Source organism: Heterocephalus glaber, unplaced genomic scaffold (genome assembly GCF_053883595.1).
Source record: "Heterocephalus glaber isolate CG9 unplaced genomic scaffold, H.glaber_assembly_v1.0 deba00001504, whole genome shotgun sequence".
Classification (NCBI taxonomy): Eukaryota; Metazoa; Chordata; class Mammalia; order Rodentia; family Bathyergidae; genus Heterocephalus; species Heterocephalus glaber.
In genome coordinates this window covers 70102606-70122500 of record NW_028258324.1, presented here as the reverse complement: position 1 = coordinate 70122500, position 19895 = coordinate 70102606, and the positions used below count along the sequence as shown (strand labels likewise).

Genomic DNA, 19895 nt, shown 5'->3' with positions numbered 1-19895 from the left:
AATGCACGTTAGTGGTCTTTGGATGTGGGGCCTTTGGTGATTTAGGGTTAGATGGAATTAAGAGAGTCAGGCCCCTATGATACCATTCGTGGGTGTATGAGAAAAGAAGGGAGGCCTGTACTTGCACACTGGCTCTGACTCACCACACTCTGCCCTCTACCACGTGCATCAAGGAGGCCTCAGCAGATGTCAAGTAGACACTGGCACAACACTCTTAGATGGAAACATCTGGAATCATGACAGAACAAACCTATGCTCTGTAAGAATGACTTGCTCTGTAGCATTTTCTTATAGCACAGTTTCCATCACCACCACCACCACCAGCATCTGCAGCAAAATCTCTCCTTCATCTCCACCAGTATGACCAGCTCCACATCCACCACTATCAACATCTCTTCCACCCTCATCACCATCATTTCCACCTCAACTGTTACCTCCCCTTCTACCACCATCACTGTATTCATCACCACTATCTTCTTCATCACCTCCGCCTCCGTCACCATCTCCACCTCCACCTCCACCTCCACCTCCACCTCCCCCTCTGTCTCCGTCTCCGTCTCCATCTCCATCACCATCTCCATCACCATCTCCATCACCATCTCCACCTCCACCTCTACCTCCACCTCCATCTCCATCTCCATCACTGTCTCCACCTCCATCACCATCTCCACCTCCGTCACCATCTCCACCTCCATTTCCACCTCCATCACCATCTCCACCTCCACCTCCACCTCCATCTCCACCTCCACCTCCACCTCCCCCTCTGTCTCTGTCTCCGTCTCCGTCTCCATCACCATCTCCATCACCATCTCCATCACCACCTCCACCTCCACCTCCACCTCCACCTCCATCTCCATCACTGTCTCTACCTCCATCTCTGTCTCTGTCTCCATCTCCACCTCCATCTCCACCTCCACCTCCACCTCCATCTCCATCTCCATCTCCATCACTGTCTCTACCTCCATCTCCGTCTCTGTCTCCATCTCCACCTCCATCTCCACCTCCACCTCCACCTCCATCTCCACGTCTACCTCCACCTCCACCTCCACCTCCACCTCCATCTCCATCACTGTCTCCACCTCCATCTCCGTCTCCGTCTCCATCTCCACCTCCACCTCCACCTCCACCTCCACCTCCACCTCCATCTCCATCACTGTCTCCACCTCCATCTCCGTCTCCGTCTCCATCTCCACCTCCATCTCCACCTCCACCTCCACCTCCAACTCCATCTCCATCTCCATCTCCACCTCCACCTCCATCTCCATCTCCGTCTCCATCTCCACCTCCACCTCCACCTCCACCTCCACCTCCACCTCCATCTCCATCACTGTCTCCACCTCCATCTCCGTCTCCGTCTCCATCTCCACCTCCATCTCCACCTCCACCTCCACCTCCATCACCATCTCCACCTCCACCTCCACCTCCACCTCCACCTCCACCTCCATCTCCATCTCCATCACTGTCTCTACCTCCATCTCCGTCTCTGTCTCCATCTCCACCTCCATCTCCACCTCCACCTCCACCTCCATCACCATCACTGTCTCCACCTCCATCTCCATCTCCATCACTGTCTCCACCTCCATCACCATCTCCACCTCCGTCACCATCTCCACCTCCATCTCCATCTCCATCTCCACCTCCACCTCCACCTCCACCTCCACCTCCACCTCCATCTCCATCACTGTCTCCACCTCCATCTCCGTCTCCGTCTCCATCTCCGTCTCCGTCTCCATCTCCATCTCCACCTCCATCTTGGTCTCCATCTCCACCTCCATCTCCACCTCCATCTCCATCACTGTCTCCGTCTCCGTCTCCATCACAATCTCTACTAGCTTCACTCCTTTTTCTTGGAAACTCCTCTGCACCTCCCCCCAGCCAACCACTGTCATCTCTATCATCAGCAGCATCTCCATCTCCACCACCACCGCTCCTCTCACCTTCCTGATGTTTTAATCACCACCAAGAGCATAGTTACTCCGCCCACCTCTACCTCTGCCCATTTTAATCAATCCACCCTCTCTACCCAGAACACAAAACACTGCTATGTAGGTGGATCCTTCAAATTCTTTCCATTTGCCCAACCCCAGAAAGGCCAACTATGGTCTCTGTGTTCCTGACTTTTTCCTTTGAGACTTCTCGTGGAAGATGAAATGAAATGCCTTGCTCTTTAAATTAAGGAAGATTATGTGTCTCTTGCCATTCCTGATTTACCAGGCCCATCATTCTGTCTTAGAAGGAAATTGGATTACTCTGACAGAATGTGTTCTTTGGAAGACAGTGCTGGTTATTACCTAATTCCTTATGACCTAGTGTTTGCAGATTGATTTTTTGAAGATGTGTCCCAGTAGTTTTCTATTATAGCAGCTCAGTTGATAGGTCCAGCACTTTTAGAGGCATCTGCTTTCTTCCGGGTTTAAAAAGAGGCAGGGACAGCCTCTCTCATCTCCAAGCCCCGTACCAATTCTCCATAAATCCCCTTGGAGTGAGAGCTAGTGATTTGACTCCAGCTTGGGCCAATTCCTTAAGTACCTAAGCATGTAAGTCATCAGGGCCTGTGGATGTGCATACACAAGTTCTTTCCTTATGCTCTTGGCTTTCTGCCCTCCCATGATTCCACATGGTGCTTCTTTCAGATCACAGCTGACCTTTTTAGGCTAAGAAAAAATTAAAAGCCTCTGCTTTTTAGTGGCATTGCCTTATAGATGTTCTCTGTGCCCTAGCTAGAAATAAGCCAACAATCTCCTTATGCCCCTTTCTTTGGCCTGTTATAGTCAGAAAGTGTTTTTCTCATTCTTTTGCTGCCTGTGCAAGTTAGATCTCATTTCTTTTTCTGAAGGACTCTTCTGATTTTATCTCCACAGCCTTTTGTTATTTCTTTGTATGTAACCCTCCTTCATAACCTGGCCTGATTTCCACTTTCTTTGGCATGTCCATTATCATTTTGGTTCCCTGGGAAGCTTTCTGCATAACTAACAAGGAATTTTGGGGTTCCTTTAGGTTGCTTTTTCATTCTCTGCTTGTTTTGCTGCCTTAGATGGAAATGCCCAGTTCTCCCTAGAAAGTGCCAGTGGTTCTCAAACTCAGCCTTTGTTCCTTTCATCCTGGTTCTCAGGGCTGTGCAGAGGCTTCTAACGAGCACCAATATCGGAATCTTGTTTGAAGTCCTGCCTTTCTTCCTTTCTGGCAGGTGGTGGTGGCCTTCTCAATACGCCCTTGTGTTTTCCAGTGCCTTTGCTGTGTGTGTCAAACTTAGTGAGCACCTGCTCTCCAGGACCCAGGCTCAGGCACTACAGAGGGGAAAGGAGCAGCACCTGCTGCCTGGTGCCTAGCGTTTGGGCAGGGACACTTACTGGGGGTGTTTGGCCACTCCGGGCGGCTCTCGACATACAGCTCCAGGTGCTCATTCTCAGGCCCTTTCCTCTTCTCCAGGCCCTTTACTTTAGACCCAGGGCCCTGCAGGCTCTGGGCTCGCATGTGGATGAGCCTTCCTGAAAGTCAGATGCGTAATGGCATGGAGGAGTGCCCCCCCCCCAGCCAAGCACACAGACCTGAAGTCAGGGGAATCATGCAGAAGGTGGAGAGTGCCAGGCGTGCAGGCAGTGTGCGGGTGATGTGCTCCCTCTCTGTGCTGGAGGAGCCTGCTCTGCGAAAGCCATACTCAAGTGGGGTCTTTACGTTAGGGATGTGTTTGGCCAGAAAGGTAGAAGAGCATTGCAGGCAGAACAGGCTGTGCCATGGCAGAGAGGCCATCGGGGGTGGCCATCCAGGGCAAACCGTAGCTCCATAGCTCAGGAAAGCCCAGGGTTTCCCAGTTGGCCACTGGTCTGGAAGGGTCATGTCATGATGGCCCTGTCAAGATTCCTTTTAGGGTCTCTCAGGGATTCCAGGGACCCCACTGTTATCTACTGTCATCTCTGAACTCACCTCTCCCAAAAAGGCTTCTATATCAAACCGGGCAACCCTGAGAGGAGCCTTGGAGCCCTTGTCCCTTCCTTTTCCTAATGGATGTGAGCATAGGGACACTCTGCAAACTCTCCCGGGCTTCCCCCACACAGGATTGTCATCTTCTACTTCAGGGTCCAACTGTGTATCCTCTTGATTCTACATTACATGTATTATGTGGAGAAAAATTTAAAAGCACAGATTAGCAAAAATGTTAAAATACTCAACGAAATTCATGCATAATCCCCGTTAGTCAGTTAACCCTGTTGACATTTTCACATAGATCTTCCCAGATGTGAGTAATTTCCTTTAACAAAACATGCAGTTGGCAACATAGGCATCTTTCAGAAGCACACATAGTTCTACCTCATTATTTTAAACGGCGACCTAGGGCTAAGGATGTAGCTCAGTGGTAGAACACTTGCCTAGCACGTGTGAGGTCTTGGGTTCAACACCCAGTACTGTGAAAACAAAATAAAAGAAAATATTCCACTGTGCAATTGAACCATCATTACTTCTTCAAACCCAGAAGCTGCAAGACTGAATAAAAATTAAGAAGGGGCTCTCTAGACTCATTTTCTGCTTCCTTTGGAGCCCAGGGGTTGGAAGGCCGTAGAAAGTGCACTGGCCCTAGAGCAGGGAGATGCCAAGTTTGAACACTGGCTCTTTCACCTGTGTGTGTGGCTCTCAGTTCTCTCTCCCATCTCTGAGCCTCAGCCTACTTGACAGTTTTTGAAGCATTTAACTCAACAGACTCCTCGCCCTTCCTGACTGCCTTTCTTCCTCCTTCCAGCCTAGTGCTCTTCCTCTAGTTTACCTTTCCTTCTCAGTTTCCAGGACGGAAACTTTTTCTTCTGACCGGCACTTAAAGGTTGGTTCTCCCCAGGGCTTTGTTCTTGGCTCCTTCTTTGCATCTTCCCACCTCGTCATGCTCAGTTTGTTCCCTTTGGATGACCCAACTAGTTCCACACATTTGAGGCCAAGCTCTCTGGCCTATCTCCCTTTCCTGAAATCTAGATGTAGGTATTCGACAGCCCACCAAGGGTTTCCCTCAGGAACTCAGAGTTTCCACATCTGAGCTCACTTTTCCTTCCCTCCGCTGTGCCTCCTCTTGGGTTCTCCATCTCAGTGACCGCCGCCAGCCCCTCAAGCCAGCGGCCGGGCGTTATCTGGAGTTCTCCCTTTCCCACCCCTGTCCAGTGCCAAATCTGGTCCCACAGACAGCCTCATTCCTGACTGTCACAGCATCTTCCTCTGCCCACCTCTGCCCACAGGATCTTCCTACTGCATTCCGCCTACCCTCTTCACATTGTCCCATGGTCATTGCAATACCTTTTTAAAAAAAATTTGAGGTATAACTTGTATGCAATAAAATGCACATAGTTAAGCGTACAATTTGATGAATTTTAATAAATACATTATGTCCACATAGCCACTGCTCCAAAGAAGATGGAGGGAGTTTCCATCATCCCTTAACATTCCTCCAGACCTTTCAGGTCAGTCCCTTCCCCATGGGTGAATCTCTCCTCTGATTTCTTCCATAGATGACTTTTGCCTTGTCCATAGAACTTTATGTACATGGAGTCCTAGAGTTTGCATTCTTCCCCTCAGCAAAATGTTTTTGAGATTCCTTCATGTTGTCACCATAATCATTTAAAGGTATTTATTTAAGCTAATCTCTGGTGAAAACTTCTCACTGCACCCCCATCATCCAAATTCCAGAACCCTGAATGATCTGGCTTCGTCTCAAATGCGGCCTCCTACCCATTAGCTGTAATCTTGAAGAATACAGAGCCACTTGTTCACCTGCACAAATAGAGCTTTGCAGAGGCTAGAATCCCTCACCTCCAAAGCAGTTTGTCTGGTGAGCTCCTACACACCTGGCAGCCCTCATTTCGGGTTCTGTGAGGGTGTCTCTGACCGGTTTCCAGCCCAGGACAAAGAGTCTAGTTCCATTAAGGGCACTGTGTCTGTCCACTCTGCTATTCAGCCCCAAGCCCTGCCCTTCCCTGATTGAACAGATTCCTTTCTTGGTGTGACTGTGGTGTCTCGAACATTATTTATCCTAGTGCTGTGTGTGGTTAGGTGTTTCTGTAAGCCCTGAGTTATGCTCAGAGGGATAGAAAGATTCATGCGGGCTCCAGAAATTCTTCCTGAGGAAGACAATCTCGTTGCCTATCCAAGAGCCATTCCCTGCAATCTTCTTTGCTAATGGAGCCTGCTCCTGTTCCAGCAACCGCGGACTTGGAGATACCTCCACAAGCAGCCACTTTTGGGTTCTATTCCAGGCTTTCAGTCCATCTCCTTTCCCACTCCGTGGAGAAGGGGAGAGAGCATTCCAGGTCCTAGATTACCTTCTTAGCAACCCATGGGGAAGGCATTGGAGACAAATTTTGTAGAGAAATTGAAAATCAGAACCCTGGCAAAGATCACACTGTTAGTCATAGAGGAGCCCACAGCCCCATCCTCCCATGCTCGCCATCTGCATGCCTGGCTCCCTGGGCTTTAGTAGTGTCAGGGTCCACCCCCGGGAAGGCGGTCACTCATGGATCCCCCACTAGCTTGGCCAAACCTTCTGGGAAGTGCTAGTCTGGCTCTGCCCTCCCAGCCTGCCTTCCCTCTCTTCCTCCGAACGTCAGGCCCACATTGAGGGCCAACCCTTCCCACCTCCGCTGGCTCACATCCCTTCTCCCTGCACAGATGTTTTCCCCAATAAATCTCTTGCAAATCTAATCCCGTCTTGGGGTCTGGCTTCCTAGAGGACCTGAACTAATGTGCTTTGGTTTTTAAAGCCCCCAAAGTCACCCTGGTAACCTGTATATAAAGCACCTGGCACATACTGGGTTGTTTCTCTTTTCCTCTTGGAGTGTAGGGTAACAGTAGTCATTCTGTGAGGCCATTCCTGTGTCCTATGGGAGCAAGACAGACCACCCTGTGACCAGGAGAATATGCATGCACCTGGAAACCTATAACCTGGAGGTTCAGAGAGGCTGAGAGACTCACTTGAGAGCACACAGCTCCTGCCTGGGTGCCCATGGACACACACAGATGCATGGCATGGGAAAACGCAGGCAAGGCGGAAGGACACAAGGTCAGGTTGCGGCGTGGGGTGTGGAGTAGCAGAGGGCATGTGGAAAGCAGGCCTTTCCTGCCCCTCCCGGCTGACTTCCCATGGCTGGTCTGTGTGTTTTGGTGCCATGGCAACCAGCTGTGAGGGGTACACATGGAGGGTGAAGCTTAACCTTAGGAGACTGGGCAGCTGGACAGGCCTAGAAGATCCCAGGTCCACGACCTCCCAGCCTCCATCCAGCCTAGACACACTGCCCAGCCCAGCCCAGCCTAGCCTCGGCCACCGGGAAACGCCTTTTTCTGCTCAGTCTCGATGCCTGTCCAGCCGCTGGTCTCAGCCTGGGCCACACTAGCTCTGACTCTGGACTGCTGTCTTCTCTTCTTCTAAGTTGTCTCCATCTCTAGGGCTGAGTTCCAACCTCACCTCCTCCTGGAAGCTGTCCCTGACTTCCCTGGTCCAAAGCGCCATTTTCTTCCTCTGAACTCAACTAGCGGTTACTGCACAGTCTGCGGCAGTCCTGTTACGACATTTGAACATTGGCACCACCCAGTTCACAAGTCTCCAATATGCTCTGGACACTGCAAAGCACTGGCCTCCTGGTGCTGAGTCCATCTGGGCTCATTGGATTTCAGGCAGGGAGCAGCTGCGGCTGCAGGACCTGAAGGCTCCTAGGGCTTACTCCCTCCACCCCACCCCTGACTCTACCTGGGTCAAAACACCGAGTTCCGAGGACCCTCCAAGCGCACAGCGGTGAACGAGGCGCAGGCTTTGCCTTCTGAAAGCTCACCCCCATTTCACCCAACACCAGCGATGATGGCCCAGAAGCCAGTGAGCAGCGGAACTGGGCTCAGGAGCAGACTGAAATGCAAGACAGGCCCTGTGTAAGCACCGAGCCCCCGGACGGGGAGGGGGGGCACTTTCCGCCCAAAGAGTCCTCCAAACTCCACGCAATGCCACCGACCAAATCGCAATAGGAGTTTGATTTTTTGATGAAATTTCACAAGCCTATTTGAAAACCAATCTCGGAGAACAACTGTCAGAAGAGCCAAGGAATGTTCAGAAAAGCAGCACAATGACGGACTTGTCTGATTGCACAGCCAAACAGTCCCGGGCAGGACCTTGCAGATGGTGCTGGGCAGGCACGGGGCAATGTCACAGCACAGGGAGCTTAGGAAAGAGCAATTCAGGGTATGCTAAAATAGCGTGTAAAAGCAGTGGGGTAGTATTTTAGTTATCAGCTGAACAAATTCTGGGAATCCTATATATAGCCTGGTGACTATGAGTTAATAATATTGTATTGTATTCTTGCAGTTTTCTAAGAGAGTAAATCTTGAGTGCTATCATACACACATACACAAAACACGCACAGGTATGTAAGGTGATGGATGTGCTAATTAACTCGATTGTGGTAATAATATTACAATGTACTGTATATCAAATTATCACATTGTGTACCTTAAATAAATATACATACATATTTTGTCAATTATACCTCAATAAAGCCAAGAAAAGAAGCAGTAGGAGAACAGTGAATGCTTCAATAAATATCATACAGACAATTGGCTATCTTTGTGGAAAAAAACAAAATCATAAAGTTAGATTCCAGTTTCACACCATTCACTAAAATAAATTCCAGATGGATTAGAGAGTGAAATGTAAAAAACAAAGCTATAAAACTACTAAAAGAAAATATAGGAGAATTTGTTTGTAACCTTGGGGTAGGAAAAACTTTCCTTAGTGAGACATAAAACACAGAAACCATAAAGGAAAAGATTGCTATATTTGATTATATCCAAATTTAATACTGCTGTGTGACAAAAGACACCATAAATATGTTAAAAAGACAAGTGACAGACTGGAAGAAGGTATCTAAAACATATGCCACAGAAAAGAATCAATGTTTGAGATCTGCAATGAATTCCTACAAACAAATAGAAGAAAAATAACCTGAAAGGAAAAATGAGTGATAGGAATAGACAATTCACCTACAAGGGACTACAAATTGCCAATTAACATGAAAACATGCCCAGCCTCGCAAGTAATCAAAGAAATATAAATAAAAACAACACAGATAATATTTTTCACCTATCAGATGTGCAAAAATTTTAAGGATTTATCATAGTCACTGTTGGGAAGAATCTAAAAGTCATGAACACCTCTGTCACTAGTGGTTAAGACTGGAGATTGTCGTGGTGTTTGTAGATCTGGTTTATTAAGCTGTGAAATGCCCCACACCTTCATGGAAGCAATTCTGCATCTCTGCCTGGAGAAATGTTCCAAGTACACATGGTGCACATTCACCTGGAGAGGGTGGTGGTGACAGAAATGGGTACAATCAGAAACAATGAAAATTCTTTTTGACTCTGTATTTGGTAAATGGTTTTCTGGGCTCCAAACAAATGAGATAGACCTTTATCTAGATCCTGATATGGAAAAGTCTCGTTGCAAGAGAAGAACAAGTCACAAAGCAGTATGCTCTGTAAAAACATGGAGACATATTTCAACAGCATCCTGGAAGGGTATGTACCAGGCCGAGGATCCCAAGGGAGGGGAGTAGGATTATGCAGGAGCCAAGGAGGACTTTATCTAAACTATTTGTTTATTTTTTACAGTGACTTATGTAATAATAACACAATTAAAATAGCTAGAAAATCCAGCTGTGATCTGATGCCTAGCAGTTGAAGCTTCTGCTCACTGCTGCTGCCCTGGGCCTGTTGTTTAGATCTCATGTCTGGTTCCTGACTGCCCATGTCCCTGGCCCCTCACCACCTCCACGACACTAGGGTGTTAGTCTGGGTTCTTGACCTAAGTCACTTACTATTTTTGAAGCCTGATGCTTATCATGAGTCAGGAATGAAGGGAAATCGGGCATGTTTATAACCCAGGAGAGCATGTGGGCCAGAAATAAAAAGAGCTTCAGAAAAATGTGGTTGGAAAAAGCAAGGAAGGCTTCCTAGAGGAGGTGGCATTTGAACCGTGGCTTGAAAGATAATTTTCATCCTAACTCTTCCTCCTGATTATGTTAAATACTGTATAACACTTTCACAGACATTTTGAATAATGAAGAAAAACTATCACTCATAATCTCATTAGCTAAACAATGTTTATGAATTTCCTTCAACTCTTTCTCTACAAAGCACATATCATTTAAGTATGTAATCCAAATAATGCATTTTGATTACATGGTTTAAAAAATAACATTATATCATAGGTCCTTTATGACAATTTAAGTGACATTTATAATAGGCAGCTTATAATGGCAGTGCACTATGTCATTCAGTGAGCATACTATGATTTAATTACTCCTTCCCCTTCCATTGGTTGTTGGGGTTATTTTTTACTACTGATGCAGTAGTGTATATCCTTGAGGCTGTTGGCTTTTTTCCCCCCTCTTTTTTCTTCTTTGTTTTCCTTTTGGGATATTTCCCTGGAACAAATAAATGTTCAGAAGTGGAAATACTGGGTCAAAATTTATTAACATTTTTATGGCCCTTGAAATATGTTGCCAAATTGCTTCTAAAAGTGGAGGCCTAGAATACACTGAGGGCTTTGTTAGGCAAATGTAAGAGGTGTAGGAATTGGATGAGAGTCCTAAGTCTGGGAAACAACATGTATAAAGGTGCACTGACCAGGACAGATTTCTGGAATTTACCCTTGAATGCTATGACCTGGCCAAGATGTAGAATTGTATGGCAGAGTCTATTGGTTGACAAAGCAAGAAGCCATTCTCAAAGAAAAAGCCGTCTTTCTCAGCTTCTTTTGCAGCTAAAATCAATCATGTGACTCCATTATGGGCTCTGGAAGGAATTTGTATGAGTTAGGGTTCTCGATGACGGGAACAGAATCAATAGAAAATATATGTATAATTATGCGAGGGGATTTATTAGGTGGGACTATAGGATCAGAGGTGGGAGAATCCACATTGGCCTTCTGTACACCAGAGGTTCCAGCAGCTGCTCAGCCCAAGAAGATGAAAGCCAAAGAACAAGAGGATCTTGTCAAAACTGAGGTCTGGAAGCTCCCTGGAGAGGGGCAGGTGCCAGTCTCTCATGAAAGACTGAAGAAACTGAAGACTAATGTTCGAAGGTGATGGTGAAGAAAAGCCCTCCCAAAATGGGGACGCTTCCTTCTTCATTGGCCTTGTATCTCTTCCAGGCTACAAGGCTATTGGTTGGTGCCACTGCATCAAAGGTAGGTCTTCCACCCCCAGTTTGATGGCCTAAATGTCAATCATTCACAGACACGCCCAGCACTGTGCTCCACTAGCTGCTATGCATTTCTAAATCCATTCAAGTTGACACGCCATGATTAATGGTCACAGGGTTCCCTCCTTCCTTCCTTCTTTCCTTCCTTCATTCCTTTCTTTCTTCCTTTGTTTCTAACTAGTTTATTAAATCTTTCAAATGGAAAATTGAGGGTTTTTGATTTCTTGATTAAAGGGTCAAATGTCTTTTCTCCTTCTTGCCCTGAATGCAGATGTAATGCCAGGAGCTGCAGCAGCCACATTACGAGTATAATGTTGGACAAGCATAAAGACAGAAAACCAAAGTGACATAACAGGAAGGAAGAACAGAAAGACCTGGTCCTTGATGACACATATGAGTGACTGACTTGACACCACCAACAGCTTTCCTCTAACTTATGTGGAGTCGGTTTCTGGGCCATGGGCCCTGCAGGGCCTGGCTGAGGCCTCAGGTGCTGATGATGCCGTTGGAAGGAGGAGAGTCAAGGTCAGCCTATCTGCTTTCCTCCTGAAAGTCTGCAGCATCGAGGGAGGGGAACCAGCCCCAGGGCTGTCCTGCCCACTTCCAGCTGACACCTTAAGGATCACATTCTCCAGGTCAAAATTAGGACGTGACTCTGTCAAAGGATTTTTTCCTCTGGCTGAGGGTACTTAATGGAAAGTTCTAATCAAGAAATAAAGATCAAATCTGCCAGGGGTTTAAAGAATCACTTTAATTGGAAAAAACAAATGCAGGCAACAGGGCCATCTGGACACAGAAAATGACGGCGGGGAAGGTTTCCTCCTCCACATCCGAGGGGACCATCATCTCCCGCCTGAGGGCTGAAGTGGCTATGGGAAGGGGTGGTCCTGGGCACAAGTGACTCACCTTGAACACGGTCTCCCACACTAGTAACCCTTCAGTCATTTTTAAAGGAAGTGTAGAGGCGTGTTGGTGAGAGAAACCAGAAAGCAAAGACACTGCCTGAAAGTCAGTCCAGGCCACCGGAGAGCAGGGCTCACCAGCAGCCTCAGTACTTCACTCAGTGACCCCTGCCCCCAGTTGCCCAGCAGTACAGCCCCGCAGCCTCGCCACCCTACTCTCCTGTGGGCCTCCCCGTGGAGGCTGGCCTCAGTTTGCAGTCCACAGAGACAGTTTCCATCTAGCTTCAGAGGTCACTTGTACCCTAAGGCGGGACAGCGTGCCTACTCCTACTCCGACTGGATGCCCTGTGAGTCTGCTCATCACAGCGGCCGCTTGCTTTAGGGAACACACACTCTGTCTCTCCCCTGCTGGCTCCCCGAGCTCCATCCTCTCTGAGAAGGCCCTGTGCTGGGGTGTGTTCTAGCTCTGACAGGGCTCCCATGTTCCTCTCCGGGAGGAGCCTATGGGGGGACAGCTCAAAGCCAGGGGGTTAAGGGGCCCTGGGTGCAATCCGTGTTCTGCATCTTATCCTACACTCTGTCTCCGGAGCATCCATTCCCTCACCTGTAATGTGCACCTACTGATCTCCGCCTCACCAACCTAATCATAGATGCAGAGTGCCTATGTCCTTGTCTGGCACACAGTAGGCCTTTGATAAATAGTGACTATTAGCATGTAAAAAACATTAAGACACATAAAAGCATAAGGGCCAACAACATTAGCGATGATGGTAGTAATTATCCCCCTCTCCTCGTTCCTCCAGGCAGAGGCAGCCAAGGAGAGAGGACTATTACAATCCCTCCAGCCCAGGGAAAGATTTCAGCTAGATGCATTCAAGTTGTTCTCCAGCAGATGGGCTCTCATTTCTATGGTGGCTTTTCCACAGTTCGGCTCAGATCTGGGAGATAACTGGGTCCTGTTCTCAGCTGGAGAGGAAGCCCCTCTTGCCCACCCCAAAACAGTTAGGAGTCTTGAGCCCACCTCCCAGCTGCCCCAGCCCGTACAGCCCTGAGCGACTCCTTCTTGTCCCTCCTCTGTCCTGCTTGCCGAGAGGAGGGCTGAGGTTCTGTGTCCCCAAGAACGATGCAACGATGGCCACACTGTGAACGCGCTGAGAAAACCTCCACTTCCTGCTCAATGTCTGGCCTGACCCCACAGCCCGGGGCAGGGCAGGTCCCCTGCTAGACATCCTCAGTCTGGCTTAGCCTCTCAGTTGGATCTCCCTTTCCTCCCCCAGCTTCCTCCAGCTTGTTGGTCATGGGGGGCAACGGGAGAACCTTAATTTCCCCTGCTTCTAATCAGCACAGCTGGGAGAACCAACAGGCCAGGGCAGGCGGCGGTGAAAGGCCACAGGCCTAATCTACAAGCCACCCAGTCACCAGAGCCCGGCTCCCCTCCTAACAAGCCATGGAGCAAACAAATTATCTTTGTTGTTCCTGGGAAATCTGCAAGTACTTAGCTGTGTAATTAGCATCTGTGCCTCGTGCTGTGCCGGCTGTTCAGGTGAACAGGCCACGGCTACCCAGTGCCAGGCCGCCTGTAATCAAAACCAAAGCAGCGGGCAGGGTGCTCTCCAGTGAAGACGATGTCAAACTCAGTTGGGCCCTTACCTGGAGGGCCCTAGCTCTGAAATGCAAGAGAAAGAGGTAGGAGGTGGGGGCGCTCCTTCTTCCCCGGAACCACCCAGCTCTGGGAATGGGGGCAGCTGGAGGGCCAGGGGGGCCCAAGGTGCCCCAGTTAGCAGCTTCTCAGTCACTGATGCACATCTGGAGTCTGAAACCCTTCCAGCTCTGAGGTCCCAACTAAGAGGAGTAATAGTGCTAAGTGCCCTGTATTGATTGTCTACCAGGGCAGGGGCTTTATCTGTTACTATGGCATTTCATTGAAATCGCACACTGCCTCTGAGAAAGGGGTGACTATGTATCTTTCTGCAGATAAGGAAGCTTAAGCCTCTCCCGAAGTCATCTTGGCAGGGCCAAGAGTCAACCCTGTGTCCAACCCTGGTCTGGGCCCTTTGCTGGAGTCAGGTCCACCTTCAAGGCACTTGTTCGTGCAACAGTCAGCGGAGTCTCCCTGACATTGCGTATGGGGGTGGCAGCTCCCTTGGTGACACAGGACAGGGAAGGCTGTCTTGTTCCTGCCTGGGGGACAAGCTGTTTTCAGCTTCCTGCAGAACATGGCGCCCCTGTGTGGAGCAAGAACAGGCCAGAAATAGGCGCACCGTGTGGCACTGTTGGTGTTGGGGTTAGGAGGATGAGAGGCTCAGCGCGAACCGCAGAGGGACTCCCGCCCTGGGACAGCAGGCTGGCATCTGCAGAGAGGGCGCTGGCTGAGGTACCTCTCCCCGGTACAAGCAGCAGAGGCTGTGCTGAGCTGACCCCTGAGCAAGCGAACCCTTGGAGCCGAGGTTCAAGGCAGAACACAAGAGCAGGCAGCTCCTCGGTGAGAAGCCACATTTTGCATGGACAGTGGAAGAGGTTGCTCTTAGACTGGACAGCACCGAGAGACTGGGTTTTCATCAGGTCCTCAGCAAAGAGGAAATTGGAAATTAATATCAAAATCCCACTGAGTAGCGTCCATAGTTTCCACATGTAATCATGCTTGGCTTAGCAGGGTAGTAAAATGTTTATGATTTTCTTTCCAAGGTTGAGTTTAGTCATTCTCAACGAACCATTTTGTTGGCTTCGTTAAGTCCTGAATTAAAGAACCCCTGTAGGTGGTGTTATAGATGGATGGGTACCTGGGCCAGGCAGACCTCGCTGGCTGTGGATGTCAAGGCTGGGGCCTGGGCTGGGGAAACCCCACGAAGAAGCCGTCCCCCCAGACAGCTGTTCTGACAGGGTTGGGGCGCCATACACCACACGGGGCACTGGCTTGACAGCTTGCCGTCTGTTACGGGATCTCCGGTGACACCAGTGAGCCACATGCAGAAACTCAAACAGTGTGCCCCTCCCCCAGCATGTGCTTTTGGCACACTGAGGCCAGCTAATGAGGGCATGAGGCTGTCACTGTAATCAGGCAGACACTGCACTTGTCCTTCCGGCTTCATCATAGAAGGGATAAGCTCGCAGCCGCCTCCTGCCTCCACCTTTAGCTCACTCTACAGTGGGCTTTTGTTTGGTTCGGATTTTTTGAGACATAGGTCTTGCTATGTAACTCAGGGTGACCTGGAACTTGTGGAGATCCTCCTGCCTCAGCCTCCACATGCTGGGATTGCAGGCATGTGCTGGAAATGGAAAGATTTAAAGAGCAACCCAAGCAGCCCTCTCACCCTCTGCTGGAGCCAGAGGCCAGGGAAGGGCAAGCGAGAGCCTGAGGAGCCCATCCTGCATTTCCGCACACGTTCTCCCACAGTCACGCACACCCCTCACACACCTGCTCACACAGAGGGTGCATATTCATAATCACACAGTGATACGGACACTTCCACACATGCAGGCTCACACATACAGGTACACACTAATGCACGAGACTCAGAGACTCAGAAGCAGATCTTACATTCAAGACACTCAGAGACAGGCATGCACACACATAACACACACTCGTGCGGGCACGCCTTATGTATGACACACAGACACCCCCTGCAGACCACACGAGTGCGCTGAGACACACCCCTGTGCACACCACTTTCCTTCCTCACTTGGCCCGCAGACAGCGGAAGGCTGTGTTGGGGCTCCCTGTGCCTCTGCCTGAGTTACCACGCCCTCGGCCACTTACAGACTGATGAGCACGCATTTGGCCCCAGCCCTGCCCTCCTGTGCCTGCCTTCTTTCAGCTAAACGACAGCCTCTCTCACAACAGCACTACCTGCCCCCCAGGCTCTCTCTCTCTCACACACACACACACACACATGTGCACACACACACACTCGAGCTCTCAAGCTCAGCTCACTCCCTCGCCAGCTCGCTGTCACACAGGACTGTCTCTTCTCGAGCCATGTCCACACCACCCGCCTGTCAGCTGGGCCCCCACCGGAACCCCCGGCTTCGCTCTTTGTCTCCCGCAGAGGCACACGGCCCTATGGAGACACCCCGTATCTGTCTGCCTGTCTCCCACACAACGCCGGACAACTTGAGCCATGGCAAGTGGGAGAGGGTGAGGCCTGATGGAGCCTGATATTCTTAGCCTTGTCAGGGAACACTTCCACCCTTCCAGGCTCGGCTCGGCTCGGGCCCTGCCCTGCCCATCACCCTCCCTGCGAGACAGAGGAGAACCTGAGGCTGCTCTAATCCCCCATCTGTGGAGAGGAGAAGGCACCCCAGCACTGAAAGGGAGCAGAAAATGGGATTTATTTTTGCTGCCGACCGCCCCCCCCCGCCCCGCCCCGCAGCTGCTCAGAGAGCAGTTGGGGATGGGGTGAGATTGGAAGAGAGGGAATTTGCATTTGAAAATAAGTACTTGTTGGCCTGAAGCATTTGATGCCTTTGCTGAAATCTGTGTGTGTGTGTGTGTGTGCACGCGTGTGTGGTGTGTGTGTGTGGTGTGTGTGTGTGTGTGGTGCATGGAAGAAGACTGAGGCAGCAGCTGGACTCAGAGAAGCCAGTGTCTTTCCTAGGCCATTTCTTACCCTTTCTTGCTTGGAGCTGGATCCAGCCATAAATAGATCAGACCCAAGCTCGCTCTCTGACTGCCTTGAAAAGTGCCCACTGCCCATGTCCTTGAGTTCTCTCTAGGCCTACACCTTACACCCAGCCGCTAGGACGAGCAGGAGGGGGTTCGGCCCAGGAAGCCCACCATGACCCAAACCGACACGCTTGAGGTCTTTCCTCCCAGCTTTTCCTCCTCCCTGAGCCGGAAGCGTCAGTCAGCCCCAGCCTCTCTCTTGTCTGTGCCTTGCTCAGAAGATGCCCTGCAAGAGTCCTCTTGTCCCCAGCCTCATGAATACGACCTTGGCCTGCCCCTCTATGGGCCTTGCCAGGACCACTGCAGTAGCTATTAGCTGACCTCCTTGCCCTGAATTTTCCTTCCTGCCAGTCCATTCCCCAAACAGCTGCCAGTGAGTCCTGCCCTGAAGTGGGTGACAGGCTGGGACCTTCCTTCCCCTGCATGGCCCTCCACTCTCACTCCCACTACGTGGAGCCAGTGTCTTCCCAACATGCCTGTGCTACTTCCCCTTGGCACACGCTGATTCCTCGGCCGGAAAAGCCTTTCCCCTGTCCTTCACCCTGAATGAATTCAGAGCCCAACTCAGATGTCATTGTCGCTTGTGTAGACTTCTCCTTCCTCCCAACCACCGCCGTGTCGATGCCTTTCAATCTCTACTCTCGAGTGCTTGCATAACCCTTAGCTCCTGCCTCGCACCACTGCCCCACGGGGGTTCCTTCATCATCCGCACACCCGGTGCTTCATCAGCGCAGACCCCGCCCACTGAGCACAGCCTCCAGTCTTCTCCATTTGACGCAGCCCTGTGTGGCTCAGACCAAACCTCCTCGCCACAGACTCGGTCTCCTTCCCTTTGGGATTTCAGTCTGGGGCCAGATTCTTTTGCCTTGTGCCCCCCACACCATGTTCTATGTACCAAGTGGGCCCCCTTGTTCTACACTCCAGGTGGGTGGCGCTCCTGCTCTGAGGGGTGCTGGGCTCACCGCCGGGGCTCAGCTTGGGACTGGGGGGGGCGGGTCCTGAGTTTATGACTGGGAAGGGCAGAAGGGACAGGACGAATGGAGCCCTCAGCCAGTGCTACGTGAAGTCAGGGCCGGAGGCCACGAGGCCTGCTCTTTTCTGGCAGCTATTCCCAGGGGTGATGCCAGAGATGGGGTGCTCTGGGGACAGGTGGCCTGGTGGCTGGGCAGGATCTGGCTTTGACACTGGCATGTTGAAAGAACCGAGGAGCAACAAAAGCAGGGATAGTGGGCTGGGGTGGGGGGTCTTTCCTGAGCTCCCTTAGCTGCCTCAGGACAGCACCTCAGAAAGGTCCCCCCTGGGAATCTCCGCAGTCAGAGGAGATCGTGAGCACCTCACCGGAGAGGCCAAGGTCTCCACCACACCCAGGCAGACTTGTCGCAGGCCATCTGTCCCCCAGTCCTCTTTCCCGCCCTCCCCTTCTCCTGAGGAGGCGCCAGCTCTGTCAGGTCCCCCTGGTCTTTCCTGTGACATCGTGTACCTGTAAGAAACGCAGCTGCCTTTCCTCCCGCCAAACGGTCCACATCCCTTTATTTCATCAGAGGGTAGAGGGGAGATTTCCTTCGCCTACAACTCCAGGGAGAGAGAGGGAAAGGCTGGCAGATTCGGACAGAGCTGAGAGGCTGACACACGCAGGTTGAGGTGGAAACAGGGTCGTGGGAAGGAAGAGGAAGTCAGATGAGTAGAAAAGGACATAGAAGAAGGCAGGTAGAGAGAAGGCAGAGAGGAGCCAGGCAGACAGCAGAAGGGAGAGGGAGGAAACGCAGACGGAGACGGACAGTGGGCGTGGGGCCCTGAGAGAGGTCGATGACCACGCGTGTGCGGGGAAGCCAGGAAGCTGCTAGAGAGATGGCTGTCGAGGGGCACGGGAGCCCTGGGCTGGTGCTGGGCTGGGTCGGGAGGCCAGGGCCTGCCGCGAAGTCTGCTGTCTGTGGCTGTGACCTGCGGCGGGGCGGTGGGAATGGCCCGGCAGCGGGGCAGGGAGGGCTCTGGGGGTCACGGGAGAGCTGGGCTCCAGCTTTGACCCCCCCAGAGCCCCTCGCTGCCCCAACAGGAGCGAGAAGAGGAAGCATGAGCCAGAGAACAGCACGTGGTGCGAGGCCCGGCCAAGCCTCGAAGCCCAGAGACTCTTGATTCTTACTTTTGCCCTTCCATCCTTCTTCCCCTTTTATTTACCAAAGCTTTGTTTCCATTTTTCCTTCTGTTCTCATTTTTTTCTTTTCCCTAACCCCTCCCACCCCCAGAGGCTCTTGACTAGAAGTTCTGGCTGAACTTGGAGGCCTCTTGCTTCTGTAGGGAGGGGAGCAGCCGGGGGACCTCAGGGTTGAGCCCTCACAGTCCCTCCACAGGGACAGTGGCCCTGCCTCTGGGATTAAGCCTCAGGTAGACTTCTCAGGGCCTCCTCAGCTCATTCCATTGTTCTACCACCCAACGCGAAGAGCCCTCAGGAAGTCCTTCCTGCTGTCTAGCTTAGATCCCTCCTATGGCAGAGACAGCCTACTCAACTCTTTAGGAGGTTAAAAGAAAAGAAAAAAATACAACCAACTCTGCTGAATCTGAAATGCCACACAGTGCTCAGACAAAGACCCCTTTCTGCAGAGTTCCACCCCCTCCCACACCTCTCTCCTCCCCACCCCCTTCCTTACTGCAGGCTAAATTGGCAGTGGGGAGGTTTTGAGTCAACAAATGCAGTGGGTTGGGGCAGGGAGCCCTGAAGGGGATTCCTGTCTGGGAAACATTCTCTGACAGCAGTTTCTGTGAGGAGGCCGCTAAGGCTAACGGCCCTGCACCCTTCATGCAGCCCCACCTCCTGTCCCTGCCTCCTATTCTATGTCCCCTTCCCCTCCCCCATTCACTTACTCCTCTATTCCATCCCTGGCTCCACTCGATAAGCTCTGGACACCTAGCATGCGTCTCGAACCTGCTGGGTGGTTTTTTCTTTCTGCTTCATCCAGTCCTCACAGCAACCAAGTAAGGTGTCTGTCGTTTTCCCTCTTAACGAAGCAGAAAGCAGAAGCCCAGTGTGCAGAAGTGACTTGGCCGGAGTGACACAGATGAGAAAAGAGATCAAGACTCCACTCTGTCCAGCTTCCCACATCAGCGTGTGGACCTCT

At 51.0% G+C, this 19895-nt stretch overlaps 1 long non-coding RNA gene across 4 annotated transcripts in view; it reads left to right on the top strand.

The window, feature by feature from the left end:
• The window catches only part of LOC106008541 (uncharacterized), an 18216-nt gene extending 6270 nt beyond the window's left edge, over positions 1 to 11946 (top strand). For all 4 annotated transcript variants that reach the window (XR_015441047.1, XR_001182867.3, XR_002393938.2 and 1 more), the window contains one exon: positions 11489 to 11946. This is a non-coding gene — a long non-coding RNA (uncharacterized LOC106008541). The remainder of the gene's footprint in view (positions 1 to 11488) is intronic.
• Positions 11947 to 19895: the final 7949 nt, after the last annotated feature.